This window comes from Perca flavescens, chromosome 6 (genome assembly GCF_004354835.1).
Source record: "Perca flavescens isolate YP-PL-M2 chromosome 6, PFLA_1.0, whole genome shotgun sequence".
Classification (NCBI taxonomy): Eukaryota; Metazoa; Chordata; class Actinopteri; order Perciformes; family Percidae; genus Perca; species Perca flavescens.
Window position 1 is genome coordinate 37158893 of NC_041336.1, and position 21856 is coordinate 37180748.

The 21856-nt window shown below is 40.7% G+C and overlaps 1 long non-coding RNA gene across 1 annotated transcript in view; it reads right to left on the minus strand.

Moving 5' to 3' along the window:
- The window catches only part of LOC114557632 (uncharacterized), a 3012-nt gene extending 1623 nt beyond the window's left edge, over nucleotides 1-1389 (minus strand). Inside the window, exons 1-2 of the long non-coding RNA XR_003692824.1 lie at nucleotides 1346-1389; nucleotides 69-242 (exon numbers count right to left, since the gene is read on the minus strand). This is a non-coding gene — a long non-coding RNA (uncharacterized LOC114557632). The remainder of the gene's footprint in view (nucleotides 1-68; nucleotides 243-1345) is intronic.
- Between the last annotated feature and the right edge of the window lie 20467 nt (nucleotides 1390-21856).

Sequence of the window (21856 nt, forward strand, 5' to 3'; positions counted from 1 at the left end):
TAAATTAAATGAAGCTTAAAGTTTATAGAAATATCTCAAATTAAAGACAAAAAGTAACTTGATCTGACCTGAGAGTCTCCAGTGTGCAGTATGGACTCTTCAGTCCAACAGAGATCAGCTTTCCTCCTGAATCATGCAGGTTGTTGTTACTCAGGTCCAGCTCTCTCAGACTAGAGGACTCGGAGCTGAGAACTGAGGACAGAGCTTCACAGCTTCTCACTGACAGATTACAGCCACGCAGTCTGGAGAGACAGGAAGGAAACAAGTTATTTATATTTAACTCCTGTTGAAAGATAGCAGTATAGAGATTGAGATAGAGTATTTATTGATGAATAAATCACACAGAGCTTTCTTGGAGGGACGGTGATAAAGAAGACAGATAACGTTTGTGTGTTAAGTCTGGACTTTTGGCGATAGAGAATATAAAATCCATTTTCTAAACACATTGGAAACATCATAACTAACTGTGACTGAATGAGGAGTAAAAAGACATCCAGTAATCAAATTCACATAACAAAACAAATTAGGTTCTCAATCTCAGCCATAGTTCATACTTCGTGCTTTAAGACATAAATAAGAACAAAATGCTTTGGAAACATGCAAAGACATTAAAATTCTGACATGAGAAGGGCGGTTTAAATTTAATAAAGCTTAACATTTAGAGAAATATCATATAAGAAGACAAATACTGATTGTGTTTATATGTGAAGTCTGGACTTTTGGTAGTCTGGCTATCACCAGACCAAGCTCAATCTTTTAAGATGGAACAATAGTCCGTAGAGGTCGACCAATTCATCGTTTAATTAATTTTGTTTGATTAAATCGGGTCAGACAGATCTGCCCCCACTGCTAAAAAAAAGAATCCTAGAGGAAACACTGGTCCTCTTCCAACCATTCAATAAAACTAAGTCTGCCATATAAATCAACAACAAAACAATCCATTGTATCAATATTGTTGGCTTATGTTACTGTTTTTTATTCAGCCCTGGAAGTTACAATGTTGCAATGGAAATGGCGAAGTAATATTTTATGTGATGCACCAGGTGTGCTCAAATGGCTCTGGGTGTGCTGTCATGCTGATTTGAGTACGTTCTAAATGTCTAGTTGACCAATCAGATTGTCTGGTTGGATCTACTTGTTGTATAATCAGGAATAAACAAACGTCCAGCAATCAAAGTCATGATATTAAAATATAAATTGTTTCTGGATCTCAGACATGTTCATATTTCATTCTTTATGAAGTGATTCTAAATCAGAAAAAAATTTGAATGGAATGGAAAGATTCACATGTTTTGAATGTATCCAAAGTATTTTTCAATACTGTGTTTTCAAAGCTTAACCTGACCTGAGAGTCTCCAGTGTGCAGTGTGGACTGTTCAGTCCAACACAGATCAGCTTCCCTCCTGAATCCTGAAGGTTGTTGTTACTCAGGATCAGCTCTCTCAGACTAGAGGGCGGGGAGCTGAGAACTGAGGACAGAGCTTCACAGCTCTTCTCTGACAGGTTACAGCCACTCAGTCTGGATAGACAACAGGAAGGAAACAAGTTATTATATTTAACTCTTGTTGAAAGATATCAGAGTGTTTAATGATGAATAAATCCCACTTACAGAGCTTTGTTGGAGGCTTTGACCACTGGCAGCAGCATCAGAAGAGCCTCCTCTGAAGCAGAGTATTTCTTCAGGTCAAACACATCCAGATTTTCTTCTGATGACAGTAAGATGAAGACCAGAGCTGACAACTGAGCAGGAGACAGTTTATATCTGGAAAATCTTCCTGATCTCAGGGCCTGTTGGATCTCCTCCACTAGAGAACAATCATTCAGTTCATTCAGACAGTGGAACAGATTGATGCTTCTCTCTGCTGACAGATTCTCACTGATCTTCGTCTTGATGTACTCAACTGTTTCCTGATTGGTCTCTGAGCTACTTCCCGTCTGTGTCATCAGGCCTCGTAGGAGATTCTGATTGGTCTGCAGTGAAAGACCCAGGAGGAAGCGGAGGAACAAGTCCAGATGTCCATTTGAACTTTGTAAGGCCTTGTCCACAGCACTCTGGTAGAACTGTGTTGATGTTGTTTGCTCTTCTGACAGCAGGTTGACTCCAGAGTTGGTGAAGGTCAGATGGACATGAAGAGCAGCCAGAAACTCCTGAACACTCAGATGGATGAAGCAGAACACCTTGTCCTGGTACAGTCCTCTCTCCTCTTTAAAGATCTGTGTGAACACTCCTGAGTACACTGAGGCTGCTGTGATATCGATGCCACACTCTGTCAGGTCTGATTCATAGAAGATCAGGTTGCCTTTCTGCAGCTGCTCAAAAGCCAGTTTTCCCAGAGACTGGATCATCTTCCTGCTCTCTGGACTCCAGTGTGGATCTGTCTCAGCTCCTCCATCATACTTGATGTTCTTCACTTTGGACTGAACCACCAGGAAGTGGATGTACATCTCAGTCAGGGTCTTGGGCAGCTCTCCTCCCTCTCTGGTCTTCAACACGTCCTCCAGAACTGTAGCAGTGATCCAGCAGAAGACTGGGATGTGGCACATGATGTGGAGGCTTCGTGATGTCTTGATGTGGGAGATTATTCTGATGGCCTGCTCCTCATCTCTGAATCTCTTCCTGAAGTACTCTTCCTTCTGTGGGTCGGTGAACCCTCTTACCTCTGTCACCATGTCAACACACTCAGGAGGGATCTGATTGGCTGCTGCAGGTCGTGTGGTTATCCAGAGGCGAGCAGAGGGAAGCAGATTCCCTCTGATGAGGTTTGTCAGCAGCACATCCACGGAGGTGGATTCTGTAACATCAGTCAGGATTTTAGTGTTGAGGAAGTCCAGAGGAAGTCGACACTCATCCAGACCGTCAAAGATGAACACAACAGGGAACTCTTCAAACCTGCAGATTCCTGCGTCCTTGGTTTCACTAAAGAAGTAATCAACAAGTTCCACCAAGCTGTACTTTCTCTCTTTCAGCACATTCAGCTCTCTGAAGGTGAATGGAAATGTGAACTGGATGTCCTGGTTGGCTTTGTCTTCAGCCCAGTCCAGAGTGAACTTCTGTGTTAAGACTGTTTTCCCGATGCCAGCCACTCCCTTTGTCATCACTGTTCTGATTGGTTCATCTCTTCCAGGTGAAGCTTTAAAGATGTCTTCTCGTCTGATTGTTGTTTCTGGTCTGTCTGGTTTCCTGGATGCAGTTTCAATCTGTCTGACCTCATGTTCATCACTGACCTCTGCAGTCCCTTCCTCTATGATGTATATCTCTGTGAACACCTCATTCAGAAGGGTTGGATTTCCTGCTTTAGCAATCCCCTCAAACACACACTGGAACTTCATGTTTAGGTTAGATTTGAGTTTACGTTTACAAACTCCAGCAGAACTTCCTGAATGAATACATAACAAAAAAGATCATTAAGTAATCTTTTTTAAGAAAACAGGAAAAAAAATGTTGGTCCATATCTGGAGACATTAGTAAAAGTCCCATTAGTCCCAAGTTAAATCTTTAGAGAAATCCTCTTACTTAAAGTGACGATGTCCTCCTCCAGCAACTGGAACAGAAGATTATATGAATGACACAATCAAACTGAAATCATGGAAACTAACATCAGATCCATATTGGACAGACTGACAACCCACTGGTCTGAAAAGTGCAGCATGGAGATGATTGTGAACAGAATAGATGTAAAAGTAGTACAGACCATAACTATGGAGTCCAGGTGTGTTTGATGCTGCTGGGCAGACTGACCAATGAGAACCTCTGAGCTCTCCTGGTCCACTCTGTGGAGGAATCAGGAATAATTAGTTCACATCATGTCTGTCCACACAGAGACAAACACAAGGTCATTTCCTGTGACTTAAACTGTTGATTACAACATTGAATCAGATTCAGATTCAGTTTCCCCTGACATTAAAGTATTGGTGGTAGTGCTGACCCCACTGTGAATCAACAGAAAGAACTAAGAAGTAAACAAGGGCTACAACATGGTTGGCCTAAAGGACTCCTAAAGCAGCAAACTGGTATCATGATGGAGGTCTGCAGTTTCTGTGGTCATGGAAGCCAACATTTGTAGGTAGAAGGAGTTTGGGGAGTCAACGGTGAAAAGCTTTCTGTTGGCCTCAAAATGATTTTGGCAAACCATCAGCCGACTCGGGAGGGGGAGGCAGAGCTTAGATGGCCTGTTTGTAGTCGGGGAGAACTGCTGACCTGGACTGAGGATACTTTTGGATGGTGGTAACCTTTTTTTTGCAAACCCAGATCCAACATTTGCGAAGAATTTAGCATTTTGACCAATTTGGGTCAGGAAAAAAAAAATCTGTTCATGTCTTAAGATTCCAGACTCAAATGGCAGAAGTCTTCTCATCAGAGCTGTGACGGTATAGTGGTTTTCTTACCGCGGTATGGCGGTTAACTGCAACTCCCTTACGAGACTAGCGGTAGTTAGAACGAGAATGGCAGAGCGCCTTAAGTGAGTGACGTCTCTCCGTTGATTTATTTCACAAACAGTTCAGAAAGCTCTATTGTCAATAAAGTAAAAAGAAAAAAAAAAGGTTTTGCAGACGCTTCACAGCACAGCGTTTTTAGCAACTGAGCAGACAGAGAGCAGAGAGGGCGACTCAGCAGTCCGCTAACTTGTTGCTCTCTCTAATGTAACCAATATAAGCTGTTCTGTTTAGGCTACAAAACATACATGCAGGCTGAAATTCAACCATGCGGTTTTGTCGGGATTAAGCTAAAAGCAGAAGGAAACTCCGCTAGCTGCTAGGCTAATGTGCAATGGTAAACACTGCAGCGTTAACGTTAATGTGTCCACGTCCACCTCAGCTCAATGGACTGTCCATCCTCATGTGCAAAGCTGAAGTGACGAGTAACTTACGTTTTTTTTTCTCTCCATAAACTCTTGAATGTAGGATAGAAAACAGTCGATGAGGATAACTACACTATGATTAATGCTTTTGTTATATTTCATATCACACAATATCTGTTCTCCTGTAACTTCCGCGAGCAAAAAGTAAAAAAATAAATGAAAAATATGCAGTAATGGACCAAACCAGGTGCAATATAAAATTGAGATCTACAGTTGAAGACTAGTCTTACTTGACAGCTTTTACATGTGAGAATATATATATATATATATATATATATATATATATATATATATATATATATATATATATATATATATATATATATATATAGTACAAGCCAAAAGTTTGGACACACCTTCTCATTCAATGCGTTTCCATTATTTTCACAACTATTTACATTGTAGATTCTCACTGAAGGCATCAAAACTATGAATGAACACATGTGGAATAATGTACTTGACAAAAAAGTGTGAAATAACTGAAAACATGTCTTATATTCTAGTTTCTTCAAAGTATCCACCCTTTGCTCTGATTACTGCTTTGCACACTCTTGGCATTCTCTTGATGAGCTTCAAGAGGTAGTCAACTGAAATGGTTTTCCAAAAGTCTTGAAGGAGTTCCCAGAGATGCTTAGCACTTGTTGGCCCTTTTGCCTTCACTCTGCAGTCCAGCTCACCCCAAACCATCTCGATTGGGTTCAGGTCCGGTGACTGTGGAGGCCAGGTCATCTGGTGCAGCACTCCATCACTCACCTTCTTGGTCAAATAGCACTTACACAGCCTGGAGGTGTGTTTGGGGTCATTGTCCTGTTGAAAAATAAATGATGGTCCAACTAAACGCAAACCGGATGGGATGGCATGTCGCTGCAGGATGCTGTGGTAGCCATGCTGGTTCAGTATGCCTTCAATTTTCAATAAATCCCCAAAATTGTCACCAGCAAAGCACCCCCACACGATCACACCTCCTCCTCCATGCTTCACGGTGGGAACTAGGCATGTAGCATCCATCCGTTCACCTTTTCTGCGTCGCTCAAAGACACGGCGGTTGGAACCGAAGATCTCAAATTTGGACTCATCAGACCAAAGCACAGATTTCCACTGGTCTAATGTCCATTCCTTGTGTTTCTTGGCCCAAACAAATCTCGTCTGCTTGTTGCCCCTCCTTAGCAGTGGTTTCCTAGCAGCTACTTGACCATGAAGGCCTGATTTGTGCAGTCTCCTCTTAACAGTTGTTCTAGAGATGTGTCTGCTGCTAGAACTCTGTGTGGCATTCATCTGGTCTCTAATCTGAGCTGCTGTTAACTTGCGATTTCTGAGGCTGGTGACTCGGATGAACTTATCCTCAGCAGCAGAGGTGACTCTTGGTCTTCCTTTCCTGGGGCGATCCTCATGTGAGCCAGTTTCGTTGTAGCGCTTGATGGATTTTGCGACTGCACTTGGGGACACATTCAAAGTTTTTGCAATTTTCCGGACTGACTGACCTTCATTTGTTAAAGTAATGATGGCCACTCGTTTCTCTTTACTTAGCTGATTGGTTCTTGCCATAATATGAATTCTAACAGTTGTCCAATAGGACTGTCGGCTGTGTATCAACCTGACTTCTGCACAACACAACTGATGGTCCCAACCCCATTAATAACGGAAAAAATTCCACTAATTAACCCTGACAAGGCACACCTGTGAAGTGAAAACCATTTCAGGTGACTACCTCATGAAGCTCATTGAGAGAACACCAAGGGTTTGCAGCGCTATCAAAAAAGCAAAGGGTGGCTACCATGAGGAATCTAAAATATAAGACATGTTTTCAGTTATTTCACACTTTTTTGTTAAGTACATAATTCCATATGTGTTCATTCATAGTTGTGATGCCTTCAGTGAGAATCTACTATGTAAATAGTCATGAAAATTAAGAAAACGCATTGAATGAGAAGGTGTGTCCAAACTTTTGGCCTGTACTGTATATGTGAAGAAGAAAGATGCTGAAAATAAATTTCAAAACTTCTCTGGATACATAAAAGTTAAAACATGAATCAGTAATATTATAATATTAACAGCTTACCTCTTTTCAGCATAGGGTTGCTCTCCTTTAAAGTTAATGCGGCGATAATTTGACATGTCGCTCTTAAAGGACACACAGCTGGGTTCGGGTTCAGGTTCAGATTCAGGAGACTCTGGTCTCTGCTGGGTGCTGATAGAAAAACACATTTATTGAGGGTCATGTTCAGTAGTCTCTTATAGCCAGAAACTTCCTCCACAGTGCTGCGGAGGAGGGTGTGGCTAGTCCACACAGCATTCCTGGATGGGAGAAAAACGTGCTCTGGTTCATTGGCATTTCTTTAAACCAATCACAATCGTCTACAGAGGCGCTAAGCGCTGGTTGGAGCCATGGTGCTGCTGCAAAATATTCTCGGGAAGGAACTTGTTTTGATGCTGCTGGGCAGACTGACCAATGAGAACCTCTGAGCTCTCCTGGTCCACTCTGTGGAGGAATCAGGAAGAATTAGTTCACATCATGTCTGTCCACACAGAGACAAACACAAGGTCATTTCCTGTGACTTAAAGTGTTGATTACAACATTGAATCAGATGGTTTCCCCTGACATTAAAGTATTGGTGGTAGTGCTGACCCCACTGTGAATCAACAGAAAGAACTAAGAAGTAAACAAGGGCTACAACATGGTTGGCCTAAAGGACTCCTAAAGCAGCAAACTGGTATCATGATGGAGGTCTGCAGCTTCTGTGGTCATGGAAGCCAACATTTGTAGGTAGAAGGAGTTTGGGGAGTCAACGGTGAAAAGCTTTCTGTTGGCCTCAAAATGATTTTGGCAAACCATCAGCCGACTCAGGAGGGGGAAGCAGAGCTTAGATGGCCTGTTTGTAGTCGGGGAGAACTGCTGACCTGGACTGAGGATACTGTTGGATGGTGGTTCCCTTTTTTTTGCAAACCCAGATCCAACATTTGGGAAGAATTTAGCATTTTGACCAATTTGGGTCAGAAAAAAAAAAATCTGTTCATGTCTTAAGTTTCCAGACTCAAATGGCAGAAGTCTTCTCATCAGAGCTGTGACGGTATAGTGGTTTTCTTACCGCGGTATGGCGGTTAACTGCAACCCCCTTATGAGACTAGCGGTAGTTAGAACGAGAATGGCAGAGCGCCTTAAGTGAGTGACGTCTCTCCGTTGATTTATTTCACAAACAGTTCAGAAAGCTCTATTGTCAATAAAGTAAAAAGAAAAAAAAAAGTTTTGCAGATGCTTCACAGCACAGCGGTTTTAGCAACTGAGCAGACAGAGAGCAGAGAGGGCGACTCAGCAGTCCGCTAACTTGTTGCTCTCTCTAATGTAACCAATATAAGCTGTTCTGTTTAGGCTACAAAACATACATGCAGGCTGAAATTCAACCATGCGGTTTTGTCGGGATTAAGCTAAAAGCAGAAGGAAACTCCGCTAGCTGCTAGGCTAATGTGCAATGGTAAACACTGCAGCGTTAACGTTAATGTGTCCACGTCCACCTCAGCTCAATGGACTGTCCATCCTCACGTGCAAAGCTGAAGTGACGAGTAACTTACGTTTTTTTTTTCTCCATAAACTCTTGAATGTAGGATAGAAAACAGTCAATGAGGATAACTACACTATGATTAATGCTTTTGTTATATTTCATATCACACAATATCTGTTCTCCTGTAACTTCCGCGAGCAAAAAGTAAAAAAATAAATGAAAAATATGCACTAATTAACCCTGACAAGGCACACCTGTGAAGTGAAAACCATTTCAGGGGACTACCTCATGAAGCTCATTAAGAGAACACCAAGGGTTTGCAGCGCTATCAAAAAAGCAAAGGGTGGCTACTTTGAGGAATCTAAAATATAAGACATGTTTTCAGTTATTTCACACTTTTTTGTTAAGTACATAATTCCATATGTGTTCATTCATAGTTGTGATGCCTTCAGTGAGAATCTACTATGTAAATAGTCATGAAAATTAAGAAAACGCATTGAATGAGAAGGTGTGTCCAAACTTTTGGCCTGTACTGTATATGTGAAGAAGAAAGATGCTGAAAATAAATTTCAAAACTTCTCTGGATACATAAAAGTTAAAACATGAATCAGTAATATTATAATATTAACAGCTTACCTCTTTTCAGCATAGGGTTGCTCTCCTTTAAAGTTAATGCGGCGATAATTTGACATGTCGCTCTTAAAGGACACACAGCTGGGTTCGGGTTCAGGTTCAGATTCAGGAGACTCTGGTCTCTGCTGGGTGCTGATAGAAAAACACATTTATTGAGGGTCATGTTCAGTAGTCTCTTATAGCCAGAAACTTCCTCCACAGTGCTGCAGAGGAGGGTGTGGCTAGTCCACACAGCATTCCTGGATGGGAGAAAAACGTGCTCTGGTTTATTGGCATTTCTTTAAACCAATCACAATCGTCTACGGAGGCACTAAGCACTGGTTGGAGCCATGGTGCTTCTGCAAAATATTCTCGGGAAGGAACTTGTTTTGGTGGAACGTGTATGTTCAAAAGTTGTTTTAGTCGTGCAACAGAAAACTCACATTGGACAGATAGTCTAGCTAGCTGTCTGGATTTAGCCTGCAGAGATCTGATCACAGATTTTAATACCAGGTGAAAACAGGTCCATAGATATCCCAGAGTTCACCTGGACGACAGGCTACAGTGGGCTGGAAACACAGAGACCCTCTACAAGAATACCACACACCCAATGAGACAACACTACTTCTAGTTTGCTCGAGGTTTCAGAACAACTCACCTCAGTCTTCGGCTCTTTATTTCAATATGTTCCTCCCTTTCCTTTTGTCTTTGCCTCTTCCTTCTCCTCTCCTCCATTTTAATTGGCCTGTTGTCTTCTTTTTTAAAGTAGCGGTGTCTCTTCTTAGACACACAGCTGGGTTCAGGTTCAGTAGGGTCTGGTCTCTGATGGGTCCTAGAAAGAGAGGAAGACCACTGATTAATCTCCAGAAACAGAAGCTGCTGGAGAAACTAGAAGCTATCAAGCAGAACATAAAGTATGAAGCTCTTCACTGAATGATTTCTGCTCTCTGCTCATCCTGCTCATTATCTTTCTGGGAGAACAGGAACATTGCAAAGACTCCAGGACTAATGTCGGATTGGACACTACAAATAACATGTAATTGAATTACAATTGTGTTGATTTAGTTAGAGAATAAAAGAGCTGTGTCTTGTTGTCTCCACATCAGTCCTGTCAGTGAATAGAACGACTGACACCAACTGCTGCAAACAGCTTTCTGATCTTCAACCCAAGAATCATCCAAACTTTCTCAGGAAAAAGGAAGTGAAATAGAAACATTATATTTAACATTACAGAGCCAGAAACAAACCATGATGAGACGAAAGACAAACTTGTTGTTAAAGTATCAAACACCAACTTACAGTTTCTTCAAACAGTCCAAAGAGTTGACAGAGAAGAACTCAGGTGAGTTTAGGGCTGGGCATCGTTCCAAATCTTTCGATCCGGTGCCAATTTCGATACCTCAGTTTGGATGCCGGTTCCTAACGATACTTTTTTTGATACCATATATTTGAGGGCGCACATGTAAGTAGTTCTTTTGTAGATTATGGTGAACTTGTGTGTGTTGTAGCAGTGCTTTGCTATTGAGAACGACGTAGCATGCTAGCGTTAGCATTAGCGCTACGAGCTAACGGTTGTGGTTAGCCAGCTCATTTCGGACTGTGACGTCAGAAACTTGCGTACACGAGTCGATTTTGAACAGCTCACTAGGAGACTGAAGGCAGGACACATTCAGAAACCATATCTCACTCAAAACAGCATGGATGGATTTTTTTCAAAGTTTGTATGTGTGTGGAAGCACCAGAGACACAAAAGAACACCCCAAATCCCAGAAAAAGTGTTTTTTTCATAATATGGGCACTTTAATTGTGAAACAAAACAGTTATCAAAATTAAAAAATTCTGGTAAAACTGCTCACTCAGAGTACCATTAATAAAAGTGCCTTAAAAGTAAAGCAAGCTCAGCCTGTCAGTCAGTCACCAGGGCAGAGAAACCACCGTTGTGCCTGCTTGTCTAGTACGGTCTAGTAAGAGGAAGTGTAACGTCAACAGCACCGCGACCGCTTTCGGCTCGCCATTAATATCATATCGCAGCAAATAGTGTCTGCGTGAAGATTTAAAAAACTGTAACTACACTTGAAACCAACCGTCACTCTCTGTGACTTCAACAAAACTGCAGACAGTTTACTCCGTTCGCACCTCTCCGTGTGTGTGTGTGTGTGTGTGTGTGTGTGTGTGTGTGTGTGAGTCGGTCAGAGCTCCGCGCTGCGTCAGTATGCAGAGAGGACAGATACGCTTGCGATTACGCGCTCAGACGCTTTTGGAACCGAAATTTGGCACCGAAAGATAAACAATTTTTTTCGGTGCCATAAAAGTATCGACGTTCGGTACCCAGCCCTAAGTGAGTTGTTTCCTGATGAGTCACAGCTCCACCTATCCGGAAGCAGACTTTCACAATAAGAGCTTTGTTTCTTCTCTCTGTGTAACTGTAGTTACACACAGTGTGTGTTTGTTCTTCCTTTGTCCCGTGAATGCAACACGAGGAATTTTCCACACGTCGAGTTCCAACATGTTTAAAATGTGATTAGGGTGACCATATTTTGATTTCACTCGGCCCGGCCCCGAGACACAAATTCAGACAGGCTTCTCAGAGATTAATGAACATACTGCCTCAATGGTACAAAAATAACCTCTGTAATAAAATAAAATAAAATCTGTAATGACCTGTAACAAAATAATAGCTCTCTTTTCAAATAAATAAACAATAATGTTCTATATATGACCTCTTCTGTGTCAGAAAATCCAGCTTCAACAAAATATCTCTTAATACCTTTTCAATGTAATAAGATAAATAATAAAACAGTCTCAGAAAGATACTAACTTAACAAACAAAAAGGATCTATACTTTTAATCTTTAGTTGTCTTCTTCATCCTGCTTTCTTCTTCATCCTGCCTTTCTTCTTCATCCTCCTTGTCTGCCCATCCATATTTTGCTGTAAAGTTGATTTTTCCCAACAGTTTTCGGTTGCTCAACAGATAAGCATAAAAGTCTTTGCAAGAAGCAGAGGTGGGACAAAGTCATTGTTATGCAAGTCACAAGTAAGTCTCAAGTCTTTGCCCTCGAGTCCCGAGTGAAGTCGAGTCAAAGATGAGGCAAGTCCCGAGTCGAGTCAAGAGTCAAAGCCAACAAGTCTCAAGTCGAGTCCAAAGTCTTACCATTTTAATTTCGAGTCATTTCAAGTCCTCTTACCACAAAAATAATATTTATACAAATCATGTACAGTACAGGCCAAAGGTTTGGACACACCTTCTCATTCACATGAGTTTCCTTTTATTTTCATGACTATTTACATTGTAGATTCTCACTAAAGGCATCAAAACTATGAATGAACACATATGGAATTATGTACTTAAAAAAAAAGTGTGAAATAACTTAAAACATGTCTTATATTTTAGATTCTTCATTGTAGTCACCCTTTGCTTTTTTATTAATAAGGGAAAAACTTCCACTAATTAACCCTGACAAAGCACACCTGTGAAGTGAAAACCATTTCAGGTGACTACCTCATGAAGCTCATTGAGAGAACACCAAGGGTTTGCAGTTATCAAAAAAAGCAAAGGGTGGCTACTTTGAGGAATCTAAAATATAAGACATGTTTTCAGTTATTTCACACTTTTTTGTTAAGTACATAATTCCATATGTGTTCATTCATAGTTTTGATGCCTTCAGTGAGAATCTACAATGTAAATAGTCATGAAAATAAAGAAACACATTGAATGAGAAGGTGTGTCCAAACTTTTGGCCTGTACTGTATAACCCAGTGGTGCGCTGCCTCACAGACCTAGACTACGTAGCACTCTATGTCCATGTGCTGCCTGCTGTTTGGGCATGATATAAAAAGGGAAGGCTAATGGTGGATCTACTGTGACTGTGTTTTGGTACTTTAAAACGGACGTTGACATGATGTTGGCGAGGTTTTCCATCTGAGTGTGCTACACTCATGTACCTCATATAATCCGGGTTCAAAAATCCCTATTTTTGTAAGCATGAACCAGCAAGGGAGACGTGCGTTTACTGTCTCGTTGATACAGTAAATACGCAGCAGCTAGTAAGTTACGGTACATCCGATAAGATGCTTAGCATTCGTTCAAAACGTACCTTTCTTTGTGCAACTTCAGGTGTCGAACAAAGTTGGACGTTGTGGCAGCTCCGTCTGTAATCTTCGACCCGCATGTTTTGCAAATTGCAACTCGTTTTTTGTCGACTACCTCGTAATTTTTATAGCCAAACAAAACTATCTTCGGTATCATTTTGCCAACTGGCGCGTTGTTGCGCTTCATTGGTTGTCTTGCAATGTGCCTGCTTAGATGCTGTCGAATCAAAACAACGTGGGACTACAGTGATTGGATGTTGTGCAGGCAGCGCGCGTGCTCTCTGCATGCATACAGGTGGGGCACATTTCACATTTTTTTCACAGATGCAGATAAACTGAGAGCGGCGCGGCCGTGTGAACATGTTTTCCCCCAGTTTTCATGGGAAGTAGCAAGTCTTCTCGAGTCAAAAGGCGCAAGTCCAAGTGAAGTCACGAGTCATTGATGTTAAAGTCCAAGTCGAGTTGCAAGTCTTTGTACATTTTGTCGAGTCGAGTCTGAAGTCATCAAATTCATGACTCGAGTCTGACTCGAGTCCAAGTCACATGACTCGAGTCCACACCTCTGGCAAGAAGTGTCTTTGAAATTGTATTGCACTAATAGAATCCCCTTCAGTGACTCAACAGACAGCTGCTTCCTCTCCTTGGTCCACTGGCTCTGCATCAGTGAGAAAACCCTCTCAACATTTGCATTGTGCGAGGAAAGTGCAAAGACAAATTATGCAATCTTCAGGAGCTCTGAGTAACATGCAATGCTTTTTGCCTTCTCAAAATATTTGGTCCACTTCTGATGCACCTGCAGGCCACTGAACTCATCACTGTTGCACCTTTCTGTGACTTCCTTTAGATTGGCGACCTGGTCAAAACACTTGACATCATCAATTGCCACCCCCTTCTCTCCAAGGTACTTGATGCAGGCCTCCACATCATTCCAGTTTGGTGGCTCACTCAGATCCATCCACATGAAGAAGAATGGTGTGGACATGTTCAATATTTTCTTCACCTCCATAATGTACATGTTCTCTTGTTCCATTTCTTGAATGGTGGTGTGGAACACAGACATGAGTGAGTGCATTTGCCAGAGATAGATCTCAGCCAAGTCGTTTTTGGTTGGTTTTTGCTGAGACAGAAAATATGCCTTTAAAGCTGGAAACATCTGTATCATCCTCTCAATGCATCCTCTTTAACACTATGGTGTCAGTGAGGAAAACCTGTCAGCAGAGCTCTACCAGGTGCGGCGGCTTCTGCAAAGGAAGGAAGAACAGGGACATGCCATTCACAGCACACAGGAGTTCCTATCCTCAATGCAGCCATATAAAGATGCATTTATGCACCTGTACAAGTTAATATGCATAGCCCTGACACTTCCTGTCACATCAGTGAGCTGTGAAGGCAGTTTTTCTTGCCTGGGCCGTGTAAAAAACTACCTGAGGAACAGCAGTAAATTATTTTAAAAACATAATAATTTTTTGTTGTTGCATAAAGACAGTGAGAGTGTAATCTGTTCCCCTGAGATGAAGTGAAGGACTAAATGTTTGAATCCAAGCTGCAGCAGTGCTGCGGTGTGCTGTCACAGTGTTTGATCCAGAGAGAGCAGACAGACTCCAGGGTGGTAACAACTTTGTAGACATTGTTAGTATGTTCTACAAAAGATATTAATAGCTTGGTCATAATTAATCTCAATAACTCCAAAAGATTTCTAATTAATAGAGCGGTCAGGCAGGGGTGCCCTATCTCCCCCTTCTTATTTATTTAAGTCACTGAATTATTGTTGCTTAAAATTATATCTGACAGAAATTTTGAAGGAATCTCAATATTTGGTAAGGAGTTAAAATGTCCCAATTGGCAAATGACACTACGACAAGAAGTTATGTAACTCTATTAACTTGATAGACCAATTTTCCAAGGCTTCAGGTTTAAGATTGAATATGTCCAAATATTAAATCTTATCTCTGCATAGTTGAGACGATTGTGTAATTGGAAATATCCCAGTTAAGGATTCCGTTAAGTATCTGGCATATTAGTAAAAATAAGTCACATAAGCTAAAGAAAAATGTAATTTCCAGTAGTAAAGCAGAAGGAGGTCTTGACAAGCTACAAAGCTGGAATGCAGCGAAACACTCTACAGATCTAGCACTTGCAGTTTGTCAACACTATTTCTTCTGCTTTAGATGAAAAGAAAATTGACCTGGGGTCTTTCTTGATTTGACTAAATCATTTGTTACTGTTAATAACAAAACTCTTATTTCAACATTAGACAGATGTGGCGTGCAGGATGTTACTCTCAAGTGGCTTACCAACTATTTAAAAGACAGAGAACAATTTGTGGCACCAATAGCTGCACATTCAACAAGTTAAAAATACTTACTTAGGTTCCCCAGGGTTCCATCCTTCGTCCTGTATTATTTCTGATACATACATAAACGACTTAGCTATTACATGTAAAAGTCTTTTCCCTATTTTATTTGCAGATGATACCAATCTTATAGCTTCACACAAGGATTTGGGGTCACTAAGTTTACTATGTAAATGAACAATTGTCTGCTGTTTTCAAATGGTTTAGGATGCATAAGCTTACTTTCCATGTAAACATGATCTTTTGCAACAAAAACAAATCCTATTGTAAGGAAAAGCAAAAATATTGATAAATGCACTGGTAATCCTCCAAGGTCAGTGTAACACTTATCAGTTCAATTTTCTAAGCACAAACGGACATTTGGAAAATCTGAAAAATGGTTTCCAATATCCAATTTTTTATTTTTTTCCGCCTTGACAAATTAAAAAATGTGATCTTTAAACTGTTTTTCCAATTTTCTGTTTTTCTTCAGAGGATCAGAAATTTTGAAAATTACAAAATTGCGTCTGAGCTCCAATTATTCAATACTGCCAAGGAAGGTCAAGGAAGTAACCATATATGGTTTCTGGCCCATATAGGGTAATGTTTTTCCCAAAAAGTGTAAATATAAAAAGTATAAGAAAAACAAATAAAAGTTAATCACTTAAAAATATTTATTTAGGAAGATTTATGCAGGAACATTTTTTATTATGTAAGAACATGGGGCCTCATTCACCAACCGTTCTTACGAAGAAATGTGTTCTTAAACCCTTCTTACGCACTTTTTCACTAATGTTTTCTTAACTTGGATTTGTTCTTAGCTAAGAACAAAATCTACGAACACTGAAAAGCACTCTTAAGCACATTTGAGTGTTGACAATTTGCTCTAAATGATTGGTTACTGCATTTTATTTAATTCTACAGTTGTTTACAATGATAGTATTGTACTGTAATGTATTTCTGATAATTTGTTGATAAAAAAAATCATATTATTCAAAAAAGACACTAACACTGCAATTTACATCAGCAATTAAACTGATTAAATCCTGCGTTATTTGGTGATTGATCGCTATGTATAGGGCCAAAATGCAGTGGTAGAATGTAACAAAGTACAAATTCTTCGTAACTGTACTTAAGTACATTTTTCACGTATCTGTACTTTATTTAAGTAGACTCAATAGTGCATAGCCTACCTTTGACTTTTACTTTGTTACATTTGCAGCAATTATACTCCACTACATTTCTACAATGTTCCGTTACATTTTCTGATCAGTTTCCCCCCTGCCAAAACGTCTTCCTGACCGTCACACGTTTGTCTCACCAGTGAAGTTTGGTTGCCGTAGATACTGTATATATGGGTTGCCGTAGATACTGTAGCCTATATATGGGGCACCGCTGATCCAAGCCGGCTCCGGTGCTCCGGAGCCCGGCCGCAGCGCCCTCGGTAATACAGCCTCCGGTAAAAGTGAAAATGAAAACGTTTGTTTTTTTATTATTTCCGTTTTTAAATCAAAGTTGCTATATCTATTTCTCTCCACAGCGTCGTGTAATCCTCCGCCAGGCTGCGTAAGACGCGTTCATATCTTATTTATTTGGTTGGACCTCTTCACATCTCCCCATGTCCGCTGCTTCACACACTTTATTTGCTTACTTGCATGGTTAAAGAAAATGAAATACATCCATGAATAAAACCAACCGCATTCCGAACATATTTCCGTTTCATGGTTAGGATAGGAACTTTTCTTAAAAGCCAGGCCTTGTTTGTGGTTGTGGACACCTTCTACTTTTACTAAAGTAAATATGTCTCTGGTTATTTGTACTTTTATTTAAGTACTGAGATTCAGTACTTCCTCCACCGCGGCTCCGACAAGCTCCGACAACCTGGGCGTTTCTCAATACCAAGAATGCAAAGTACGGACTTGTGTTCTTGGGGAGAACGTTCTTGCTGGTTGTTCTTGGAAGAATAACCTCGCAAGTTCACAAGCACAGAAAACGCTGTTAACAGTTTGAGACGATGCGTTCTTCCTGTTATTGCTCAACACCCCCAGCACAGAGGCTACCTGCAAGGCTCCAAAATACCAGCTAGATATAAAAACCACAACAATAGAACCACTTTGTATTAAAACAATCTCTGGACAAGAAAACCTCATAATGCTACAACTATTGCAATAATATTGAAAAATAAAACTAATTGAGCTTTAATTTTATTGTTTATGGTTTAGCTCAAACACCCTTTACTTATTCAAAAAAGTGGAACGCGATCCCTACTATTATTAGTGTATAAGTTTAAGTCAGTTTAAATTAAATAGGCATATGCACTGGTGTGTCCTATGTGTTCCTATTAGTATTATGTGGAATTACCATTTCTATATTATTGTAGTGCACTGTATACGGTATGCCCAGGGAGATGGAAATTAGAAGGTTGGTGTCTCCCCTTTAGTCTACATAACATGTCATAGCATGTTACCACTTTATGTACAACTATCATACAGACTGAAACTCAATTTCTAATAAATCAGAAAACAAATACACCAAAAATATGAACTAAATACAAAATATAATGTAGGCTATAGCCTATGGCTTAATTTAAACAAGTCTCCCGAAAAGAAACGGGTATATCTCATATAATATACAGTCTATGGTATATCTCTCCTCTGCCTGCTGCGGTGTGTGTGTGTGTGTGTGTGTGTGTGTGTGTGTGTGTGTGTGTGTGTGTGTGTGTGTGTGTTCCCGTTAATCTTATGATGCACATGTGTTGTGATATTTAAAAAAACGATCCGTCAACGGCGAAATAAAAGCCTCTTATTTACGGGACCGGTCTAAAAGACCTCCGGGGTCCTACAGCGGGGTCTCCTAGTGAGACTGTCCGAGCTAGTGGCCCCGGCAGGCGGAAGCTGGCGGCCGCGTCAATTTATGGAGCTCCGAAAACTCCGAAAGCTTTGGAGCAAATTGTCAATTCGGCAAAGATTTTCGCAAGACTGCCTATATTCGAAATCTAAACCTTTCATTTCTCGCCTAAAATGTTCTCAGAAGTGAATTTAGTGATGAATAAGATGGCGAAAATTGTTAAAATTGTCCCGTTTTTGTACTGTCTATGTACTGGAAATCCAACCAATGAATCCAACCATCATTGAATGCCGAAATGAATGTTGGGATACAGGTGCTGCGAAGTTCATACAAGTTACCAACCGATGTAGGCTATCCTCGGTAAATGGGCGTGTCAAGAATACATCCGGGAATTTTAACTGTTCTCGGCGAAATGGGAACTTGTGTATTGGGACCATAGACAGTATATAATGGACCAATAGACCCCGTTGCTCTCATAGACAGTATATAATGGACCAATAGACCCCGTTGCTCTGGACGGAGACCAGTGAAGGCTATTAGAAGCACTTTTCCGGTGATGGCCAGCTTTACTGCGCAGCCTCCAACTGAGAGAATGTGACGTGAGCAACGTGTCTGAAAGTTGTAAGTCTTCTGGTAGCTGTGCCAAGAGAAATCTCAACCATTCCCAATCTTACAGATACGGAGACTGTAGGTGTATGTAAGGAGATAACATGGGCACAGGCTAATTATTGATCACTAACATGCTAGTTAACATTAGTAATTAAACCTAAACATCTCATGTAAGTCGAAACTGCCTGCGAGCTTCTCCTGTACTATACGGTAATTCCTCTACTATGCGACAGTAAGTCACTTGGTTATGACACAATCGTTAGCCTATTTCAGGGGTCGGCAACCTTTTTGATATGAAGTGCCCTTTTCAAAATTTCTTGTTTATTAGTGTGCCATGTTAACATACATTTTTTTTATGACATCACATCAAAATGTAATATCCAGGGAATCTGTAATAATTAGGACCTTGTAATTATTATTATTATTATTGTATATTATTATTATGGAAACATGGTTTTAGTATGCAGTCCTGATTGGTGGAAAATGGGCTGACAAAAATATCACTGTCAAAGAGCCTGAAGGAAAAGTTGTGGAAAAGCCCAGCTTTAATGACGAATGGACTGATAAGCAGGTCCTGTATGCCTCATTTTCAATGAAACGATGCTGTGGCAAAATATTAATAACACAACCAGCATCATTATCAAGAATGAAGAACACCAACATAACGATTGCGTCATTCACGTGCATATTAAGTAGCCACATGTATTTGTTTTGGTATTATAATGCGTCCATATTTACCGCTCCAGCGGAGAGGATGGTTTCTTCAGACAGCTTAAGTTTATAAGAATTTGTCCAAATTTCCAGATTCCCTGCAAACTAAGAAAAATAGACTACAACCCGACAGCTTTTCTTTTAGCTTGTTTTGTAAAAATGTGCTATATGCAGAGTAGAGCTGTGTTTGTGTAAAACAGCGCGGTGGACAAGAGTGGACTGAGCAGACAGAGCAGATTGAAATATCGCTTTCTACATGTTGATGCCGGTCTACACAGGTGAGTGCATTGATAAGTTTTGACTTTTAACTCCCGAAGGTTTAATTGTAGCCTCCTTACAGTAACGAGACTAGCGTTAGTTTATCTGCCCCAGCGGCCGTTGGTAATCCTCTTTGTATTGTTCCCAGTCAGAGATATGAGTCAATCAAACTACCGTAAATAACAGGTCGCGCACAGGCGCCGATTTATGTTTTCCTCCGTGGGTGCTCACACGCGCACACCCTTTAAAAAAAAAAAAGTAGTCAACAATGTTTGCATTTCAGAACCTTAGGAAATGGACAGCGGCCGACACGAACACACACGCCGTAAAGTAAGCTAGCTTTCAACTCAGGACAGCGCCACTTCTCACAGATAGGACTGGAGATGAGAAGTTTAATCAGCTTCGGGGGAAATTATAAATCAGTGCCACCGACATGACCAATCACACTATGACAGACGCTCCACTTAGCACCACCTGCAATGTTTAATATTAAATTAATATAAAAATGAACTGTCAGTCTGGCACACGTGGGTGCTCAGTATTTTTTGTGGGTGCTCAAGCTCCGGAGCACCCACGGTATCGGCACCTATGAGGTCGGCAACTGTGAACTTTGTAATTTGGCATGCGGATGAGAGAGTGCTTCAGCATTTCAACCATGATTTCAACACATCAATAACTCTCTTGCACACATATTGCCAGCGTGCCATTGGTTAAGGTCCCGCGTGCCCATGGTGGCGTGCCTAAGGTTGCCGACCCCTGGCCTATTTTTACAAAAACGTCTGCTACGGAGCCATAACGTGAGGTACCAGGTAATGGAGCCTTTTATACATTGTCGTGTTTCTTTGGAACTAAACAACGGACAAATAGAGTCTTTAAACGCTTCAGATGTAAAGTTATTCGCAGTCAAGTGACGTAAAAAAAAAATGGCGGTCAGCGGAATGCTAACAGGAGGTGATGGCCAGTTAGCAACAAAATGGCGCCATGATGGCTCGAGTTCTGAAGCGAAGCTTACCCCCTTGATTGGGACAGTACTTTGGCAACACGAGATGACGTTTCACAGGGACACAAGAACACAAGTCAATAGAAGAACACATATTGGGAACGCCCTCTGTCTCCCAGGAGGTGCACAGGAAGTGTCATGTCCTTATATGGGAATTTTTGGGGCGTTTTCTTATGCTAATTAGGAACAACTGGCACGGGCTTTCAGTTACGAAGACGTGGGATTCATCAATTCTAAGAACACAGGTGCGAACAAATCTGCTGTTTAAGAACACGTCATGAATCCGGCGTAAACTTTTCTTAGAAACCTTCTTAAGAACATATTTAGCGATAAGAGAAAACTTAGGAAGATATTGGTGAATGAGGCCCATTGTTTCTTTTATTCAGGAACATTTTTGTTCTCCAGTTTCATTCCTCACGTGTCAAAGTCCATCTAAACCTTAAAATGAACATTTAAAATTAGAATTTTTTATTTAGGAAAATTTTTCCTTTTTCTTATCCATGTAAAGTCGAGTCACTTACAGTAGACCACTGCTTCACGGTAGTCTAAGCTCAGCATTGAGGCAAGCCACGTTTGACCTAAAAAATAAGTATAGGCAAGGCAGCTTTATTTGTATAGCACATTTTAGCAACAAGGTAATTCAAAGGGATTTACATGACATATTAAAAAGCAGTTTAATGACTGGACTTGATATGTGTAAGAAAAAGGAAAAATGTTTGTGAAGCAGTTGTCTAAGTCTTAGACAACTGCTTCACGGTACTCTAGGACTAGGCTTTCAGATCAGAAAAGTGAAGCCAATGCAGAAGTTCTTTAAAAACTGCATTCTATCTCATTTCCAGCAGGGGGTGACTCCACTGGTTGCAAAAAAATGTCTGTTTCTATAAAAGTCTACAGGAAAATGGCCCTACTTCTCACTTGATTTCAAAATACTACTGTTGGTTTATAAAGTACTGAAAGTTTTTTTCTTAACTGAAATGCAAAAACCTGAACCTTGGTCTGGACTTTCAGGTGTGAAAGCCCCCTTAAACGTTGACCCTCTC